The following is a 20274-nucleotide window of genomic DNA, read 5'->3' as shown; positions in this document are numbered from 1 at the left end:
GCACGTTGCACCAAGTGATCTTATCTGGCCTCTCATTCCTCGTCCTGAAAGGAACCCCCGCACAACTGCTGCAAAAGACGAGCCTGGGAGCTTAAATTCATAACTCTGCTAGGCACTAAAAATCACAGACTGAAGAGAGATGCTGGATTTATGGTTTATTACAACAATCTATAACCCATTAGCCCCTCCCCCCACCCCTCTTTTTTTTTTTCCCCTATGACAGCAGAAGTGTTAACGGGCCACTTCACCTTGAATGTTCCCTTGAAATAGCTGTTAACTCTTTATGCTAAACAATCTGTCCCAGCTTGTATTAGCTGTGACACTGAGTGCATTTCCCAGACCTGAGGAAGAGCTTGGTGTAGCTCCAAAGCTTGTCTCTCACCCACTGAAGCTGGTCCAATAAAAGCTGTTACCTCTCCCAGCTTGTCTCACTCACGCCAGGACTACGCTACAGCTCTATATCAGTATAACTACTTCTCTCAGGGTGGGAAAATCCACACCCCTGAGCAATATAGTTATACTGACCTAACCTCCTGTGTACACAGCACTATGTCAGCAGGAGAGCTTCTCCCATCCATAGAGCTGCCCTCTCCTGGGGAGGTGGATTAACTACACTGATGGGAGAAGCTCTCCTGTCGGCATAGGAGCATCTATACTACGAAATTAGGTCAAATTTATAGAGGTCGATTTTTTAGAAATCAATTTTATACAGTCAATTGTATGTGTCCCCACTTAAGACCATTAAGAACATTAAGTCAGCGGAGTGCATCCACAATACCGAGGCTAGCATCGATTTCCGGAGCGTTGCACTGTAGGTAGCTATCCCACAGCTCCCGCAGTCTCCACCGTCCATTGGAATTCTGGGTTAAGATCCCAATGGGGCAAAAACATTATCGCGGGTGGTTCTGGGTACATGTCTTCAGGGCTCTCCCCCCCTGTGAAAGCAACGGCAGACAATCATTTCACGCCTTTTTTCCTGGGTTACCTGTGCAGACGCCATACCATGGCAAGCATGGAGCCCGCTCAGCTCACCATCACCGTATGTGTCCTGGGTGCTGGCAGACGAGGTACTGCATTGCTACACAGCAGCAGCTCATTGCCTTGTGGCAGCAGACAGTGCAGTACGACTGGTAGCCGCCGCCGCCATCGTCATCATCATCATCTCCTGGTTGTCTTGGCTGACCTCGGTGAGGTCTGTCAGGGGTGCCTGGACATAAATGGGAGTGACTCCAGGTCATTCTCTTCTTAAGTTTTGTCTCATAGAGATTCAGTCTGCCTGGAAACGATGATGGCTAGCAGTCATACTGCACTGTCTGCTGCCAGCCTACCCCTTGCTCCCCCTCCCTCCCTCCATGAAAGCAACGGCCGATAATAGTTTTGTACCTTTTTTTCATTGCAGGCGAGATATTGCTGTCAGCATTGTCATCCACCCACTGCTTCCGCTGCCACTCTGCTTTCCTGCTCTTCTGCAGGCGCCATACCACAGCAAGCATGGAGCCCGCTCAGATCACCGCGGCAGTTATGAGTGTTGTAAACACCACGCACATTATCCAGCAGTATATGCAGAACCAGAACCTGCAAAAGCAGGTGAGGAGGCGATGGCAGCGCGGTGACGAGAGTGATGAGGACATGGACACAAACTTCTCTCAAAGTACGGGCCCCGGCAATTTGGACATCATGATGGTAATGGGGCAAGTTCATGCCATGGAACGCCGATTCTGGGCCCGGGAAACAAGCAGAGACTGGTGGGACTGCATAGTGTTGCAGGACTGGGATGATTCCCAGTGGCTGCGAAACTTTCGCATGCGTAAGGGCATTGTCATGGAACTTTGTGACTTTTCTTCCCCTGCCCTGAAGTGCCAGAATACCAAGATGAGAGCAGCCCTCAGAGTTCACAAGCGAGTGGCGATAGCCCTCTGGAAGCTTGCAACGCCAGACAGCTACCGGTCAGTTAGGAATCAATTTGGAGTGGGCAAATCTACTTCTGTCTGGGAAGGACAAGGCCACACTTCACTTTAAAACTTATTGAATGCCAGCTTTCTGTTGCTTGGGTAGTCCTCTGGGGTGGAGTGCTTGGGTGCCCGGAGGCCCCCCCATCGTGTTCTTGGGCGTCTGGGTGAGGAGGCTATGGAACTTGGGGAGGAGGGCAGTTGTTTACACAGGGGCTGTAGCGGTGGTCTGAGCTCCTGCCTTTCATGCAGCTCAACCATACACCGGAGCATATTAGTTTGATCCTCCAGTAGCCTCAGCATTGCCTCCTGCCTTCTGTCAGCTGACGCCACCTATCATCTTCAACCCGCCACATGTCCTCACATTCATATTCTGCTTTCCTGGACTCTGACATTGCTTGCCTCCACGCATTCTGCTGGGATCTTTCAGTGTGGGAGGACTGCATGAGCTCAGAGAACATTTCATCGCGAGTGCGTTTTTTTCACCTTCTAACCTTCGCTAGCCTCTGGGACAGAGATGATAGTGTGAGCATTGAAACATTTCCAGCTGTGGGAGGGAAAAAAAGGGAGAGTAGCAGTTAAAAGACACATTTTAGAGAACAATGGGTAGACTCTTTCACGGTGAACCTTGCTGTTAACATTACATAGCACATGTGCTTTCGGTACAAGGTCGCATTTTGCCTCTTATATTGAAGGCCTGCCGGTTTGGTGTGAGAGATCACACACGCAGGGCCGGTCAACAGAATTCAGCTTGCAGGCAGCCATAGTAAGCCACAGTCTTTTGGCTTCTTTAACCTTCATAACATGTGGGAATGGTTTCAAACAGCAGCGCCCTCATTTCCCATAGCAAGCAGCCATTGGGTTGGCCCTTTAAAATGGGTTGGCCATTTAAAAGGAGGGGCTGCAGTTTTCGGGTTAACGTGCAGCACAAAACCAACTAACCCCCCCCCCCACACCCAATTCTCTGGGATGATCGCTTCACCCCTCCCCCCACCATGTGGATAACAGCTGGGAAGATTTCTGTTCAGCCACAGTCACACAGCCTAGCAGGAACAGAATGTTCCTCTGAATGTCCCCTTAATAAAATTATCCTATTTCAACCAGGTGACCATGAGGAGTGACCATCCAAGAGAGCTTTATGGAGATGTTCCTGGAGGATTGCCGCTCCATCCCCAGACACGTTAATAGACTTTTCCAGTAGCTGTATTGGCCGTGAATGCATGCCAAGTCTTCAGGGAAAATTAATCATTAAACACACTTGCTTTTAAACCATGTATTATATTTACAAAGGTACACTCACCAGAGGTCCCTTCTCCGCCTGGCAGGTCCGGGAGCCCATCTTGGGTGGGTTTGGGGGGTACTGGCTCCAGGTCCAGGGTGAGAAACAGTTCCTGGCTCTTGGGGAAAACTTTTTCTCTGCTTGCTTGCTGTGCTCTATCTTCAACCTCCTCCTCCTCATCATCACCTTCCTCGCCCCAAAATGCGCATCCCTGTTGCGTGATAATCCATGGACGGCATCAAAGCACAGGGGTGCGGCAGTGGTGGCTGCACCCCCTAGAATGGCATGCAGCTCATCATAGAAGCGGCATGTCTGGGGCTCTGACCCCAAGCGGCCATTTGCCTCTCTGGTTTTTTGGAAGGCTTGCCTGAGCTCCTTAAGTTTCAAGTGGCACTGCTATGGGACCCTGTTATAGCCTCTGTCCTTCATGCCCTTGGAGATTTTTTCAAATGTCTGGCATTTTGTCTTTTGGAACAGAGTTCTGAAAGCACGGATTCGTCTCCCCATACAACTATCAGATCCCGTGCTTCCCGTTTGGTCCATGCTGGAGCTCTTTTGTGATTCTGGGACTCCATCATGGTCACCTCTGCTGACGAGATCCACACTCACCAGCAGCTTGCCATGCTGGCCAAACAGGAAATTAAATTCAAAAGTTCCCGGTGCTTTTCCTGTCTACCTGGCCAGTGCATCTGAGTTGAGAGCACTGTCCAGAACGGTCACAATGGAGCACTCTGGGATAGCTCCTGGAGGCCAGTACCATCGAATTGCAACCACACTACCCCAAATTCGACCAGGCAAGGTCGATTTCAGCACTAATCCCCTCATCAGGGGAGGAGTACAGAAGTTGATTTTAAGAGCCCTTTAAGTCGAAAAAAATGGCTTTGTCGTGTGGACGGGTGCAGTGTTGAATTGATCTAACTCTGCTAAATTCGACCTAAACTTGTAGTGTAGACCAGGGCTAAGGCTTTGTCTACACTGGCACTTGTGTCATTAAAACTTTTGTCACTGAGAGGTGTGAAATACACCCCTGAATGACAAACGTTTCAACAATGAAAAGCACTGGTGTGGACACCGCTTCGTCGTCGAGAGCCACACCCCCAGCAACAAAGCTACAGCCCTTCATTATGGGTGACTTTATATTTTTGCCGGGAGAGCTACACTGTGCACCTTACACCAGCCTTTGTAAGGTGCATAGTGTATACATAGCACTGGTACAGCTGCACTGCTGTAGAGCGGTACATGAAGCCAAGCCCTAGAGAACACCACATTCATGAATGCACCTTAGGAAGTCCACCAGTGAGAAAGTCTCTGCAGCTTACACTTTACAAGATGCATAGTTAGGCCCAGATCCTCAAGAGTATGTAAGGAGGATCTGGGCCTTGAGCCCTGATCCTGCAAAGGCGGGAGCATGTGGTTAACTTTGCACATGTGAGTAATCCCATGGAACTCAACGGGACTAATCATGTGTTACTAGCATGTGTGAATGGCAGCAGAACCTTCATGAGGCAAGAGCTTCTGAGCAACAGAGAGCAGGGACCTAGAATGGAAATGGGGTGCAGCTCCTTGCAGAGGCAGGCTGGGCAGTGGAGAGTAGCCCTTGGAGAAGATGTGCCTCCAGTCTCACCACAGGAAGAACCTCCACTGCTGTAGCCTCTAATGAATCTGTTAAGGGGCCTGATCCAAAGCCCAGCCAAGTCAATGGGAGTCTCATATTGCTCTCATCACTACAGTAACTGAGCACCTCCTCTTCCACCCATCTTCAAAGAGCCCCGTGACTCGGGCCTTCAGAGGCACTGCAGCAATGACAGAGCCATTGGCTTTGACATACAGGGGGGCATCTCTACAGAAATGTCCTTGCACAGTGCCATGGGTTCCGGTGGGTCATGGCTGAAACAGCTCCATGGAAATGTGGAAATTAATGGAGAAGTGATTTGTTATATAAATAGGGAATAAGCATTTGTGGCATGAAAAATTCTCTGCTCCAATGACGCACTGAGATGTGCACTGCAGTGTTACTGGGGATGTCCTTGTCCTAGATACGCCAAACACAATTACCTCACTTGAGGCAAAAAACATCCTGGCGGCTCTGAGGGTCACTTCATTTTGATCTTTCCTAGCCATGGAAACCCATCTGGGTAACTGCACGTCAGCTGTCAAGAAAGGAGGACTCATTTCCTACAGACATACGTCCACACTCTGCAAATATAAATATCAGCTGTTTGTAAATAGAGCAGCTGTGCAAGATTTATGACCCATTTCAAAGCTTTGCAAAAGCTGAGGGTTTGTTTACGTTAAAAAATTAGTTGTCTTGAATGCCACTAAGGGGTTTGCTGCCAACTGACTTTTTTCACTATCCACTAATATCAAAGCCCAGTCAGTTCTTGCTGGAACCTGTTGACAAGCTAATAACAAGGGGTACATTTTTCCAAAGCTCCTAGGTCCTGTTTTCAAAAGTGATTTAGGCACTTTAAAGCCTGCATTCCATTGAAAGTCAGTGGGATTTAGGCTCAGAAGCATTTAGTGCATGTCTGAAATTATTACTTAGGCTCCAAAGTCACTTAGGCCCTTCTGAAAATTCCATGCAAGATGGCCATTTACTGCAATGATTTAGGAGCAGAGTGAGGTGCCATTGATGTGCTAGTTGTGTCTGAGAGTGCTCTTTCATTCCAAGTCTCAAGCTCCTCCCTCCCCTCCCCCAGAACCCACCTTTTTATTTTTAGTCATCTTTTGGTTTGAAAATATTCAGGTTTTGTCAGCCCATTTCTCAGACCTTCCATCAGCTCATTTTGCAGTGACCGAAACCAAAAAGATCCTGTATTTTCCACTCATTATGATATATTTCAGAAATTGCTTTTGTAGCTGGATTATCCAAATACAGTTTTTAAAAATTTCAGATATACTCTGTAGATTTAGCCTGTGCTTGACAACGAAACCTCTTGATCTAGTGAACTAAATATCATTCAGAAATAATAAACGTATAAGAATGTGTAAGGCATGTACTAAGGCAGGACTAGTTTGTCTTTCTACTAGATTTTTTTAACAATGTATGCCCTTCCAGATGTGTCTACAAATGTGGTTGTATATGGATCATCACACTTTGAAACAAACAATGCTGTCGCTGCATTCATTTCAGTGATTACACGTTGAGATGGTACATTTTGGAATGAGAATTCCCACATAGATGTTACAGCATTTGAAAGGTGTATTCACTGGAATCCAGGATAGCAGAGCCAAGTAAGTGATTTCCCATGGCACAGAGAATTATAACTTTGCATCAGAATGTGACATAAGTTTGTGCTTCCATGCAGCTGCTGCTGTTAGTCACCAAAAAAAAAAAGCGACTTTCAGTATTAGTTAAATTGCTCTTCTCAATAAACTAAACCATAACAAAGTCAGGAAATACAAAGTTAAGGATTTAAAAGGATTAAAAGGTTGTAGCCCAAGCACATTCCAGTTAGGAAATGCCAGAATGAGCATTGCCCATGTAATCTTAATTCGGCCACCTTGTGCATATGCATTAAGGTACGGTCTTTAATTAAATGCAGACGTGACTATCAGTGAAAAGTTTGGCTTACGTGACTTACCCAGCATCACATAGGAACTTGGTGGTAGAGGCAAGAAACCAAGCATCCAGGGTGGCATTCAATTGCCCTAACCATGAGACCATCCTTTCTTTTCCTGCAGTCCCCTGCCTCATTCACTATACACCTTCCAGGCTCTGTAACAAATCAGTCAGGGATCCTACAGACAACCAACTCCTTCAAGGCACAACCCTGATTCATTCACAGAGAAGATCCAGTTTGTGCCCTGAATGAACCACGGGCCTTGTGTAAAAAAGTAATAGGGGATATCATGTCATTAAAGGCTGTATTTCCTAATATTTTATAGTGTAGTTTATTGATGAGAGCAACCTTAACTAATGTCAAACCAAGCTTTTTGTTTGTGAATTTCCTTCATTTTTAATATAAAAAATCTTTTATATGTGTGATGTTTAAATAATAAGGCACATACACATTTGTTGTCTTCAAAGTATATTTGATTGCCATTGATATATTTGTGAAGTTCCTTATTTCACTACTTGGTGCTATAGAATCATAGAAATGTAGGGCTGGAAGGGATCGTGAGAGGTCATCTAGTCCACTGATTCTCAACCAAGGGTACATATACCCCTGGGGGTATGCAGAGGTCTTCCAGGGGATACATCAACTCATCTAGATATTTGCCTTGTTTTACAACAGGCTACACAAAAAGCACTAGCAAAGTCAGTACAAACTAAAATTTCATACAGACAATGACTTGTTTATACTGCTCTATATACTATACACAGAAATGTAAGTACAATATTTATATTCCAATTGATTTATTTTATAATTGTAAGATAAAAATGAGACAGTAAGCAATTTTTCAGTAATAGTGTGCTGTGACACTTTTGTATTTTTATTAGGGCTGTCAATTAATCACAGTTAATTCACACAATTAACTCAAAAAATTAAGTGTGATTAAAAAAATTAATCATGATTAATCGCACTGTTAATAGAATACCAATGGAAATTTATTAAATATTTTTGGTTGTTTTTCTACATTTTCAAATATATTGATTTCTATTACACAGAATCCAAAGTGTACAGTGCTCACTTTATTTTATTTTTTATTACAAATATTTGCACTGTAAAAATGATAAACAAAACAAATAATATTTTTCAATTCACCTCATACAAGTATTGTAGTGCAATCTCTAGCGTGAAAGCATAACTTACAAATGTAGATATTTTTGTTACAAAACTGCACTCAAACAAAACAATGTAAAACTTTAGAGCCTACAAGTCCACTCAGTCCTACTTCTTGTTCAGCCAGTCGCTAAGACAAACAAGTTTGGTTACCTTTATGGGAGATAATGCTGCCTGCTTCTTATTTACAATGTCACCAGAAAGTGAGAACAGGCATTCGCATGACACTTTTGTAGCCAGCATTGCAAGGTGTTTACGTGCCAGATGTGCTAAACATTCATATGCCCCTTCATGCTTCAGCCACCATTCTGGAGGACATGCATCCATGCTGATGCTGCTTGTTAAAAAAATAGTGTGTTAATTAAATTTGTGACTGAACTCCTTGGGGGCGAATTGTATGTCCCCTGCTCTCTTTTACCTGCATTTTGCCATATATTCCATGTTATAGCAGTCTTGGATGATGACCCAGCATGTGTTGTTTGATTTACGAATGCTGTCACTGCAGATCTGACAAAATGCAAAGAAGGTACAGATGTGAAATTTCTAAAAATAGCTACAGCATTCGACCTAAGGTTTAAGAATCTGAAGTGCTGTCCAAAATCTGAGAGGGACAAGGTGTGGAGCATGCTTTCGGAAGTCTTAAAAAAGCAACACTCAGATGCGGAAACTACAGAACCCAAACCACCAAAAAAGAAAATCAACCTTCTGCTGGTGACATCTGACTCAGATAATGAAAATGAACATACATTGGTCTGGTTTGCTTTGGATCGTTATTGAGCAGAACCCGTCATCGGCATGGATGCATGTCCTCTGGAATGGTGGTTGAAGCATGAAGGGACATATGAATCTTTAGTGCATCTGGGACGTAAATATCTTGCGACGCCAGTTACAACTGTGACGCCATGTGAACGCCTGTTCTCACTTTCAGGTGACATTGTAAACAAGAAGCAGGCGGCATTAACACCTGCAAATGTAACCAAACTTGTTTATCTGAGCGATTGGCTGAAGTAGGACTGAGCGGACTTCTAGGCTCTAAAGTTTTACATTGTTTTATTTTTGAATGCAGTTTTTGTTTTTGTATATAATTTGACATTTGTAAGTTCAACTTTCATGATAAAGAAATTGCACTACAGTAGTTATATTAAGTGAACTGAAAAATACTATTTCTTTTGTTTTTTACTGCGCAAATATTTGTAACCAAAAATAAATGTAAAGTGAGCACTGTCCACTTTGTATTCTGTGTTGTAATTGAAATCAATATACTTGAAAATATTTAAATAAATGGTATCCTATTATTGTTTACCGATGCGATTAATCATATGATTAATCACAATTAATTTTTTTAATCATACAATTAATCATGATTATTTTTTTAATCGCTTGACAGCCTTAATTTTTATGTCCGATTTTGTAAGCAAGTAGTTTTAAAGTCAGGTGAAACATGAGGGTACGCAAGACAAATCAGGCTCCTGAAAGGGGTATAGTAATCTGGAAAGGCTGAGAGCCACTGGGCTAGTCCAGTCTCCTGCACTGAGGCAGGACCAAGTATACCTGGACTATCCCTAACAGGTATTTGCCCTGTTCTTAAAAACCTCCAGTGATGGGGATTCCATGACCTCCCTTGAAAGCCTGTTCCAGTGTTTAACTTTCATTATAGTTACAAAGCTGTTCCTAATATCTAACCTAAATCTCCCTTGTTGCAGATTAAGCCCATTATTTGTTGTCCTACCTTCAGTGAACACGGAGAACAATTGATCACCATCCTCTTTATAACAGGAATTGACATTTTGGAAGACTGTTCTCAGGTCCCCCCTTCAGTTTTCTTTTCTCAAGACTGAACATGTCCAGTTTTTTTATCCTTTCCTCACAGGTCAGTTGCTCTCCTCTGGATTCTCTCCAATTTGTTCTCATCTTTTTTTTAAAGTGCAGCACCCAGAACTGGATACAGTACTCAAGCTGAGGCCTTATCAGCGCTGAGCAGATCAGGACAATTACCTCCCCATCTTACGTACGACACTCCTGTTAATACACCCTGTGATGGGGTGTATCAACTCTGCACTGTCGACGCAACGGTTCACCAATTGCTTTAGGCCCAGAAGGCCACATCCCCATGCTCTTGCTGAGCATGCTCCCAATGGAGGGAGCATATAAAAGGAAGCAGCTCCTCTTAGTCTGGGCTGGCTGAGGAGGAGAATGGATGTGCACTGCAGGTAGGGTGACCAGACAGCAAGTATGAAAAATCGGGACAGAGTGTGTGTGTGTGGGGGTAATAGGTAATATAAGAAATAATAGGTAATATAAGAAAATATAGGTAATAGGTAATATAAGAAAAAGTCCCGAATATCAGGACTGTCCCTACAAAATCGGGACATCGGGTCACCCTGTGCAGACTGCAGGCTCCTGCTAAGAAACTGCTAAAGCTCCAAACTGCTGAGGTCAAGCACCCCAACCATGCCGCAGGAACCCAGTCGACTGCGGAGACCAGAGGGGATGAGCAGCCGCTACCAATGGAGGTGCTACCAGAATCGGGACCAATGGTAGGAAGTGACCCAGGGAATGCGTTTGGACATACTGAAACTGGACCCTAAGCTAGTATATCTAGTTATCATAGGGCACTTGGTTGGAACCCGGTGGAGTAGAGTGGGACCTGGTTCCCCTCCCCTCCCCACACTTGCCAGTGGGCAACACTGCCGCTAGAAGAGGCGGCCCCTTTGAACTTGTGCCACTAGGCACTGCTACTGCCAGAGTAAGGGCAGACCCTTGGGATTTGTGCCACTGGGCACCACCACCTCTGAAGTAAGTGGCTTCTCATTGGACACTTGCTATAGGAGACCAAAGACGGGGTGGCTTCTCAGACCCCGGCTGACCCTTTGACATATCCCAGGATAATATTAGCCATTTTTCACAACTGCATCACATTGTTGACTCATATTCAATCTGTGATCCACTCTAACCACTGGATCCTTTTTAGCAGTGCTACCACCTAGCCAGTTATTCCCAATTTTGTAGCTGTCCATTTGATTTTTCCTTCCTAAGTGTAGTATTTTTCACTTGTCTTAATTGAATTGCATCTTGTTGATTTTAGACCATTTCTCCAATATGTCGAGATAGTTTTGAATTCTAATCTTGCCCTCCAAACTGCTTGCAACCCCTCCCAGCTTGGTGTCATCTACACATTTTATAAGCATACTCTCCATTCCATTATCCAAGCCATTATCGGTGTTGACAAATATACGGAAAGTAATTAGATTAGACTGTCTTCAAACAATTTGATTGGTTGATTAGTTTAAGCAGCTACAATTTGACAGCAACTTCTAAATGACATTTTTTAACAGAAAACTAAGAAGGGACCTAAAACTAGAATTTCCCACATTTTAAAAGGTAAATATCCAGAAAGCCATAGCTTTAAATTGGAATTTGCATCTAAATTAAATCCATTGCAAAGAACTGTAATTTTGTATTGTATTTTCCTGCAGCTCTTTTTGAGGAAAGTAACAAACAACTGCACTTAGGAAAGGAGCAGTGTCACTTACCTAGCACAAAACCAGAGGAGTTCAGCAGGAGCTATCTAAACCCAGCTGCTTTCATTGCATCGCCTTCTTGCACCCTTCTCCATGGCAAATCAGTATTCAAAGGCAGCTGTTGCCATGACAACTGGGGCAATAGTGATTCAGGTAGGCAAATGAACTGTACGAAGGGAGTGGCTGATTATCTCCGATGTAACAATATTTACTGCTCAACCAGCAGCTGGGGACAGCAAATGTACCAGGCATAGGAGAAACAATCAGGGTTTTCTAATGTTCCTGTCTTCCCAAGTTGCCTAAACACCCAATAATTAGGACTGTCAAGCGATTAAAAAAATTAATCGTGATTAATTGCACTGTTAAACAATAATTTATTTAAATATTTTTGGATGTTTTCTACATTTTCAAATATATTGATTTCAATTACTAGACAGAATACAAAATGTACTTTATATTTATTTTTGATTACAAGTATTTGCAATGTAAAAAAACAAGAGAGAGAATTTTTCAATTCACCTAATACAAGTACTGTAATGCAATCTCTGTAATGCAAGTATTGTAATGCAGTCTCTTTATCAGGAAGGTTGAACTTACAAATGTAAAAATTTTAGAGCCTGCAAGTCCATTCAGTCCTACTTCTTGTTCAGCCAATCACTCGGACTAACAAATTTGTTTACATTGCAGGAGATAATGCTGCCTGCTTCTTGTTTACAATGTCACCTGAAAGTGAGAACAAGTGTTCTTGTGGCACTGTTGTAGCTGGCATCGCGAGATATTTACATTCCAGATGTGCTAAAGATTCATACATCCCTTCATGCTTCAATCACCATTCCAGAGGACATACATCCATGCTGATGACAGGTTCTGCTCAATAACGATCCAAAGCAAACCAGACCAATGTATGTTCATTTTCATTATCTGAGTCAGATGTCACCAGCAGAAGGTTGATTTTCTTTTTTGGTGATTTGGGTTTTGTAGTTTCCGCATCTGAGTATTGCTCTTTTAAGATTTCTGAAAGCATGCTCCACACCTCATTCCTCTCAGATTTTGGAAGGCACTTCATATTCTTAAACCTTGGGTTGAGTGCTGTAGCTATCTTTAGAAATCTCACACTGGTACCTTCTTTGCGTTTTGTGAAACCTACAGTGAAAGTATTCTTAAAATGAACAACATGTGCTGGGTCATCATTGGAGACTGCTATAGCGTGAAATATATGGCAGAATGCAGGTAAAAGAGAGCAGGGAACATACAATTCTCCCCCAGAGAGTTCAGTCACAAATTTAATTAACACACTATTTTTAACGAGAGTCATCAGCATGGAAGCATGTCCTCTGGAATGGTGGCCGAAGCATGAAGAGGCATACGAATATTTAGCATATTTGGCACATAAATACCTTGCAATGCCTGCTACAAAAGTGCCAAGCAAATGCCTGTTCTCACTTTCTGGTGACATTGTAAATAAGAAGCAGGCAGCATTATCTCCCATAAAGGTAACCAAACTTGTTTGTCTTAGCGACTGGCTGAACAAGAAGTAGGACTGAGTGGACTTGTATGCTGTGAAGTTTTATATTGTTTTGTTTTTGAGTGCAGTTATGGAACAAAAAAATCTACTTTTGTAAGTTGCACTTTCATGCTAAAAGGTTTGGACTACTGTACTTGGATGAGGTAAATTGAAAATACTATGTCTAATGTTTTTACAGTACAAATATTTGTAATAAAAACTATATACACTTTGATTTCAATTACAACACAGAATACAATATATATGAAAATGTAGAAAAACATCCAAATATTTAATAAACTTCAATTGGTATTCTATTGTTTAGCAGTGCAATTAAAATTGCAATGAATCAAGATTAATTTTTTTAATCGCAATTTATTTTTTGAAGTTAATCGCATGAGTTAACTGTGATTAATCGACAGCCCTACCAATAATGCAAACACCATTGGAGGTCATTCCACACCTATTAAATAGTGACTCAGGTTTGGTTCCAATTCCCCATGGCATGTGTACAAAAAAAGGTTCCCAAAAAAGGCAAGACACTAAGGTACAGACCTTGCAAAACAGAAAGTCTGACGCAACTATAAGGGGCCTCGCCACAGCGAGACTGTAACACATATACAGAGCACGAATCATCACAATGCCTTTAGTTAAGAATTGCTCATATGTTAGTCACCTGTAGCAAGACACCCACCTGAAATGCATGCCATTTGAACAGTATTTCTTAGTATGTTAACACAGCTGAGAGAGCCCTGCAGCTAATGAGGCTAATTGAGCATCACTGGCTGAATGTTGGAGTCTTTCAGTGGGTTTGGATCAGGCTCACACATTGCTGGGGTGCACATTAATTGTAAATGCTCAGGAACAAAAGAGACGAACTTAAACGTGGACAGCTCAGAGAAAACCTGTCTTCAGTGTGCAGTGGCAGTCAAAGAACACACACTCCTTTCTGGTCATGACAAACCCCTTCCCCTTTCTCCCCCCTTGAAAACTGCCTTGTTCAAAACGCTGCTGCAAAAATCATTGTTCTAGCTTGTCACTTCGACCACATCACCTCCACTTGGCCACTTTTAAATCTCCGTCTGCTGTCATGCCATGTTGCCTACAGAGGTCTTGACACTGATGAGGCAGCTGCTGTGCTAGGTGCCAAAAAATTAAAAATTCTGTGCCAAAAATCATGAGAACAGTATTTTAAAATTCTGCAAAATTCTGCAAATTTTATTTGTCAAATAATTGTGGAGGCTCCAGCATGGCATTGAGGAGCACAGGCCTTTGGCTGCACAGAGGTGCAAAATCACTGTGCAGCTCCCCCTGGGACACGGACTTAACAGTGAGGCTGCACCCACCCCTGACACAGTGCAAGGACCTGGCCTGCCCCAGAAACACCCTGGGGCCCTGCCTCTCCATGCCAGGTGCAACAGGTGTAGGCAGTCAGGCTCAGCAAGGCAGAATCCAAGTGTGGAGGGGCTTAGTGTGTGGGGGGGTCAAAGTGTGGGTTGAGAGGGTTCTGTGTGGGGCAATCTGGGTGTGGGCAGCTCAGTGGGGGATCTGGGTGTGGGGGATCTGGATGCACAGGGGCTTGTTGGGGGGTTGTGGGTGCAACAGTAATAGGACTATGCAGGGGGGTCCAGATGAAGTTGGTTTGGGCTCAGCAGTGATGGGGGGAGAGAAAGTGTCTGTGTGTGTAAGGGATAGAGCTTGGCGGAGGGGTCTGGGTGTGGGGAGATCAGTGGAGGTTCCAGGTGCTGGGGGAGTGGGTCTCAGTGGGGTGGGGATCCAGGTGCAGCTGGATGGGGCTTGATAGGATGGGGATCTGGGTGCGGGTGGCTCATTGGGGTGGTCCAGGTGCAAGGGGGAATGTGGTTCATCATGAGGGAGTTCTGGGTGTGGGGGGTGGATGGGTGGAGGCTCAGCAGGAAGGTCTGAGGGGGTCTGGATGCACAGGGTTGGGTGGATGGGGGAACAGCTCCCTGTACAATGATCCTCCCCCTGCAACTGAGGAGCGATGGTTGCAGGAAGCATGGGCAGGCGGGGGGTGGGGGGGTCAGTTTACAGAACCTCCTACAGCCAGGGGAGAAATCTGGGGGTGGGTCTGACACAGCCCTGATGCTGTGCAGGGAAAGAGAAAGTCCTGTCCTCCCCAGCCCAGCCTGGACTAGCAGCTGAGCCCAGCGCAGGTTAGGAGCCACCAGCCGGGTCTTCCTCAGTCCTGCCCCTGCCACACAGTGATTTACTTTTCTGCTGGCTGCCCTTGTCACCCGAAATATACTGCTGGGGAGAGTAACATGACTGCTTTTGTGACTTCCCTTTGCTTCCCCATCAGAAAGTCATTTTTCTGCGGGGAAGCAAAGAAATATGTGGGGGACACAATTTCTGCACCTGCGCAGTGGTGCAGAATTCCCCCAGAAGTATCTGTATTGCAGCCTTTGACTTTGGTTCTGCCAGAGAAAGGGGGAGAAGCAGTGGGTAGGAGACATGGATTTTAGCTGGAACACTGTGTCTCTGCACAGGTGCGGAGGGCAGGACAGGGCAGTTCAGCCAGAAGGACTCACAAACACCCTGAAGTAGGGTCTGGCCAGCGGTTACTGGATGTCTTCCTTAGCAGTTTCTGAACCATCTAGGAAGTTTTCATTGTGGACAATGTGACCGGCAGGTCACACTCAGTCCCCTCTGACAGCTGAGCCAATGAGAGCACTGATGGGGTGGTTATAAATACAGGAGGTAAAGACAGCCCTTTGGATTCAGAAGCTGATCCACCTGGGTCTGAGGGCTGTGTCTGCTTTAATGGCTGGGTCCCAATCCCTTCACCACTTTGGATACTGGGGAGTGCTATTCTGTTCAGACTTTGCTTACTAGGGAAGCCCTGCATTAGGACCAGGTTTGCTCCACCGCGGTATCTTCTGGACTTATAAATGAAGAGCTGGGAGGGGACAATTGTCCGTCGAGGCTACACAGCCTGTGGAGTTTACACTTAGCTATCAGCTAACTGCTTTAAACTGGGATTCTGTTTCAGTTACAGAGAGAATGGGGCACAGCTGGGTGACTTACTGGGCTTAAGGTGAGAAGATAATGCCCTAGAGTGAGAGCCTTTGAGAGAGATCCAGGGATGGGTGTTTTATATGTGGATACCAGTTCCTGAACTGCTCTGGGTACAGGCTAGAGATCTGTTTCACCAGCAGCTGAGAGGATCAGGAACCTATTAGCCCAAGTAGATGACTGGTGCTTCCCCACACTGCGGGGGGGGGGGGGGGGACACCATCTAAAGGGGAAGACACGTGACCTCCCCTTGTGACCTGCCCACATAAATCCTCTCCGCCCCACACCTACCCTGAGGCCCATGCGCTCTCCCTGTCTCCTCCCTACCCCACATTACCTTGGCAGGGGCTCTGTCCTCCCACTGTGCCAGCTCCCCCTGGCATGTTCAGCTGCTCTTTGCTCTGCTCTCCCTAGCATCCAAGCTCCAGAGCCACTCCTGGATGCTGCCTGGTGCAGCACAGCAGCTGCCTGGGAGAATGCCTGGCTGCAGCGTGCATCCCCCCTGGGCTTGGATTCTGGGACAGCAGCTGAGCGAGTTGGAGCTCCCCTGCCACTCCCAGCATGCTCTGTGCACAGTGGTAGCTGGCTGTGAGAGAGCCTGGCTGTGGAGGGGGCAGTGGTAGCCTGCTCCCTGCCCAGGCTTGACATCTGGGGACAAGAGCCGACTCTGAGCATGCTGGAGGGGCTCTGACTCACTCAGCTGCTGTCCCCAGAAGCTGAGCCTGGACGGGGGGCAGCTTGCTACTGCTGCAGCCAGTCACTCTCCCAGTCAGCCAGGATGCTGCACCAGGCAGCATCCCAGGCAGTGTGGCTGGAAGAGGCTCTGGTCCCGCCTCATCTCTTCTGGCTCTTCCCCTTCTTCTCCCTGCCCAGGCTGGCTGCTGGAGGGGTGCTTGACCCTTCATGCCCCTCCCATGAGTCGCTGCGTTTACTGGCAAGGTTCTGAAGTATTTGAAAGGACTGAAACACTGATTGAGAAATTATCTCTGCAACAAAGTCACTGGAATACATTTTAATTTGCATGTGCTAAAGTATAGAGAATGTTATGTCCATTCAAATATGTTGAATAGTGTGACATTGCACACCATATGATTTTATGAAAATATGCTAATAAGTGTGAATATAATGTAACTGGAATATGCTTCATGCAAAAGGTCTCTTGTAAGGTATCATTACAAAGCTTATAAGCTACTGAGTGTGGTCATCCTATTTGTATGAATGTATCATTCTTGTATCTGAAACTAGAAATATAACTCTGAGGTCCTATTGTCATTATGCAAAGTGTGGGCCATTAATGGTGGTTTGGAATCGTGATAGCTCCCATTAACCAGGACAATTGACTGTAGATGGCTCTATTACTTGTGAGACTTCCTGTGAGTCAGGCTGGGAAGAATGAAGGCTTGGGGTCTCATAGGCCATGTGACCATGTCACCTGGTACTTAAATCCATCTTAAACCTGGTGCTTTTCCATTTAGAAAGAGGGGTGGGGCCCAGAGAGACAAAAGATTCCCTCCTTATGCCAAAGCTATAAAAGGGGGTGGAACAGAAAAAAGGGGGCTGCAGTCATGAGAAATCCCCTAGCTACCAGCTGAGCTGGAACAAGGACTGAATCAGGGGAAAGGATTGGTCCCAGACTAGAAAGGAGTCTAGTCTGTGAAAGAAGCTCCGAGGGTGAGATTGTATCTGTATTCAGCTTCCCACTGTATTAGGCTTAGACTTGCATGTTTTGTTTTATTTTTCTTGGTAACTTACTTTGTTCTGTCTGTTATTACTTGGAACCACTTAAATCCTACTTTTTATACTTAATAAAATCACTTTTGTTTATTAATTAACCCAGAGTAAGACATTAATTCCTGGGGGGAGCAAACAGCTGTGCATATCTCTCTATCAGTGTTATAGAGGGCAGACAATTTATGAGTTTACCCTCTGTACGCTCTATACAGAGTAAAATGGATTTATTTGGGGTTTGGATCCCATTGGGAACTGGGGTACCTGGGTGCTAGAGACAGGAGCACTTCTTAAGCTGTTTTCAGTTAAGTCAGCAGCTTGTGTGGGACATGGTTCAGACCTGGGTCTGTTTTTGTAGCAGGCTAGCATGTCTCGCTCAGCAAGACAGGGTACTGAAGTCCCAAGCTCCCAGGGAAAATGGGCTCAGACGTAGTGTCAGTTCATCAGGTGGCAGTCCCAAGGGGGTTCCTGTGACCCAACCCGTCACAAATAGTAACAAAGTCAGCAAGCCTGTACCAGGATCACCAGTAGATTTATTGTCTAGTAGCTTTTATTTAAAAGTCATTCAGAGAGTTCCAAATACTATTGACAAGGCTTTATAATATTTTATTATGTTTTCTGTGTGCATTAAATGTTTGTTTAACTAAGGACATGTCTCCACTACAAACTTTTGCCAATACAAGTTACATCAGCATAAAGCCACTGCAGTTATATATTGCTTGTACGCGTACATACTTAGCTCCTTGCATCAGCATTATGCATACTCACCAGGAATGCTTGTCTTGATGCATGGCACGGTGCCCTATGGGTAGGTATCCTAGTGTGAAACCCACCACCATCCAGCATACTGTCTTTTGGGAAGTTTTCGCAAGTTGTGGTGGGGCAGAAACAAGTTACACAAGGGTGATTAGAATGGCGGGGTCAAGTTCCCATCATGCAACTTTCTCCACTCCATAATGCCATCTCTATCCCATAATTTTTGCACCTATTTTGAAAACCCCACAAATCCATGTGGGACTTGTCACTGTCAGCCATCTCTGACAGACGCATGGAGCCTGCTCCGCTCTGCACTATTATCATGAGCATTGCAAGCATAGGACACATGATTCCCCAGTATTTGCAGAGCCCCAAGAAGAGCTGTGGGGAACATGGTGATTTTCTGGACCTCAGATTGCTGTGGGACATACTGAGAACCAATTGAAGATTGTTGGCGGCATTCACAGAGCAACTGCAAATGGTGGAGTGCCACTTCTGGGCATGAGAAATGAGCACTGATTGGTCAGATTGCATCATAATGCAGGCTTGGGATGGCAAGCAGTGGCTGCCAAACTTTTGGATGTGCAAGGTCACATTCCTGGAGCAGTATCCTAAGCCTGCCTAAGCCCTCCAGTGCAGAGACACCAGAATGAGAGCTGCACTAACAGTAGGGAAGTGAGTGGCGATGGCACTGTGGAAACTTCCAACACCAGATTGCTACTGGTCAGTGGGAAATCATCATCCATTGCAAGGGGCATTGTCATACAAGTGTGCAGGGCCATTAATCATCTCTTGCTAAGCAGGACTGTGACTCTCAGTGATGTGCAGGACATAGTGGATGGATTTGCAGCAGTGGGGTTCCCAAAGGAAGGTGGAGCAATGGACGGCACGCATATCCCTATTTTGGCACCTGATCACCCTGCCACAGAGGACCTCAAAAGAAAGGGGCAATTTTTCTATGGTTATGCAAATGCTGGTGGATCACTGGGGATGCCTCACTGACATCAGGGTTGGATGGTCAGGGAAGGTGCATGTCGCTCGCATCTTCAAGAACACAGGACTGTCCAGAAAGGTACAGACAGGGACTTTCTTTCCCAACTGGCAGATTACCATCAGCGATGTTGAAATGCCAGTAGTGATCATGGGGGACTCAGCCTATCCTTTGCTCCCCTGGCTCATGAAGCCAACTCAGCAGCACCAAAGAAATATTTTGTTGCTGGCTCAGCAGGTGCAGAATGACAGTTGAAGAGGTGCTGGTGCTGTTTACTCACAAGATCGGATCTCAGTGAGAAAAATTTCCCAATGGTTAAAGCTGCCTGCTGTGTCCTGCATGATATCTGTGAAGCAAAGGGGGAAAAGTGTCCGCCAGGATGGAGGGCAGAGGTGCCGACTCCATGGGTGCTCTGGGGCTGGAGAACTCATGGAAAAAAATAATGGGTGCTCAGCACCCACTGGAAGCCCCATGGATCAACGTTCCCCCTTCCTGCCAGTGCCTCCCGCTCACCACAATCAGCTGTTCAGCATCATGCAGGAGGCACTCGGGGGGAGGGGGAGGAGCAGGGGAAGAAAGAGGCTGGAGAGGAGGCAGAACAGGATGGGAAGAGGCAGTGTGGGGCAGGGGGAGTAGCAGGGGCCAGAAGAGGTGGGGTGGGGGTGGGAAGAGACAGGGCTGGGGTGGGCACTTGGGGAAGGGTTGGAGTGGGGGAGGTGGGGTGACATTGAACTCTATGATTTTATGAAAATATGCTAATGAGTATGAATATAATGTAACTGG

At 45.4% G+C, this 20274-nt stretch overlaps 1 long non-coding RNA gene across 1 annotated transcript; it reads right to left on the bottom strand.

Moving 5' to 3' along the window:
• Positions 1–249: 249 nt before the first annotated feature.
• On the bottom strand, positions 250–19859 carry LOC122461411. Its single transcript, XR_006283278.1, has 3 exons — positions 19741–19859; positions 15412–15418; positions 250–260 (listed from the first exon to the last, which is right to left on the bottom strand). It is a non-coding gene; the product is annotated as an uncharacterized LOC122461411 (long non-coding RNA).
• Positions 19860–20274: the final 415 nt, after the last annotated feature.

This window comes from Chelonia mydas, chromosome 8 (genome assembly GCF_015237465.2).
Source record: "Chelonia mydas isolate rCheMyd1 chromosome 8, rCheMyd1.pri.v2, whole genome shotgun sequence".
In the NCBI taxonomy this organism is placed as follows: Eukaryota; Metazoa; Chordata; order Testudines; family Cheloniidae; genus Chelonia; species Chelonia mydas.
Note: the sequence above shows the minus strand (reverse complement) of the source record. Positions and strands in the feature narration are given on the sequence as shown.